The sequence below is a fragment of the Gekko japonicus genome, unplaced genomic scaffold (genome assembly GCF_001447785.1).
Source record: "Gekko japonicus isolate JY-2015 unplaced genomic scaffold, Gekko_japonicus_V1.1 scaffold5564, whole genome shotgun sequence".
Taxonomy (NCBI): domain Eukaryota; kingdom Metazoa; phylum Chordata; class Lepidosauria; order Squamata; family Gekkonidae; genus Gekko; species Gekko japonicus.
This window is the reverse complement of record NW_015171061.1, coordinates 35,954-37,287: the sequence shown is the minus strand read 5'-3', so window position 1 is coordinate 37,287 and position 1,334 is coordinate 35,954. Positions and strand designations below refer to the sequence as shown.

Below are 1,334 nucleotides of genomic sequence, written 5' to 3'. Positions count from 1 at the left end.
TTTCCCTTTATTGGATCCCATTGTGTTTCCAAGCATAGGCTGTGCCGAAATTCGACAGTGGGGGAGATTCAGGAGCAGGGGGAGGCAGATTCGCTCCGTGCATTTACCTGGGAAACCTGATCTAACTTCTGCTCCGTTGGTCTTTAAAAAAAAATTGAAATAAACCAGATCCCTGACGACAGGAGCGTTGGCTCTCGAAAGTTCAAAAACCCTAAACCTTGCTGGTCTCTAAGGCGCTACTGCAAACCAACAAGGCCGCCCTTCCTGAAACTGATTGTAGGTCTAGTTTATTCAATACATTTTACATTTTATTCCGTACATTTTACACCAGTTTGGTGTAGTGGCTGAGTGCCGGGTTTGATTCCCCACTCCTCCACTTGCACCTGCTGGATGACCTTGGACAAGCCATAGTTCTGTCAGAGCTATTCTCTCAAGAGCAATTCTCTCAGAGTTCTCTCAGGCCCGCCTACCTCAAAGAGTGTCTGTAGTGGGGAGGGGAAGGGAAAGGAGTTTGTAAGTCGCTCTGAGACTCTGAGTGAAGGGCGGGTTATAAATCCAATCTCTTCTTCTTCTTCTTCTTCTTCTTCTTCTTCTTCTTCTTCTTCTTCTTCTTCTTCTTCTTCTTCTTCTTCTTCTTCTTCTTCTTCTTCTTCTTCTTCTTCTTCTTCTTCTTCTTCTTCTTCTTCTTCTTCTTCTTCTTCTTCTGCTTGAACCTATTTATTCAATCTGTCCGATAGAACTGTCATTACATATATTGATCCCTCACAATGGGGATGATTATAGACCCAAAATAACATGCCCGGTGTATCCATCGAAGTTGAAATACTCAGCAACGTAAAAGAATTGTCTCAGAAACTTTCTGTTAGGCCTAGCATCTGGTAGTCAAAGGGTAAGTCAGCTACGAATGGGGAGGGGGGCTGTGATTCGGTGGCAGAGCCTCTGCCTGGCATGCAGAAGGTCCCAGGTTCAATCCCCGGCATCTCCAGCTAAAAAGAACCAGGCAGGAGGTGATGGGAAAGACCTCCGCCTGAGACCCTGGAGAGCTGTGAAGAGGGGCCGTGGCTCAGTGGAAGAGCCTCTGCTTGGAATGCAGGAGGTCCCAGGTTCAATCCCCGGCATCTCCAGTCCAATTAAAAGGACCAGTAGAGGATGTGAAAGTCAATCTCCTTTCCCTCCCCACCACAGACACCCTGTGAGGTAGGTGGGCCTGAGAGAGCTCTTTCGAGGACTGCTCATGAGAGAACAGCTCTGAGAGAACTTGTGACTGACCCAAGGTCACACCAGCAGCTGCATGTGGAGGAGTGGGGAATCAAACCCGGTTCTCCCAGATTAGG

At 47.8% G+C, this 1,334-nt stretch overlaps 1 non-coding gene across 1 annotated transcript; it reads left to right on the top strand.

The window, feature by feature from the left end:
- Positions 1 to 1,052: 1,052 nt before the first annotated feature.
- On the top strand, positions 1,053 to 1,124 carry TRNAS-GGA. Its single transcript has one exon. It is a non-coding gene; the product is annotated as a tRNA-Ser (tRNA).
- Positions 1,125 to 1,334: the final 210 nt, after the last annotated feature.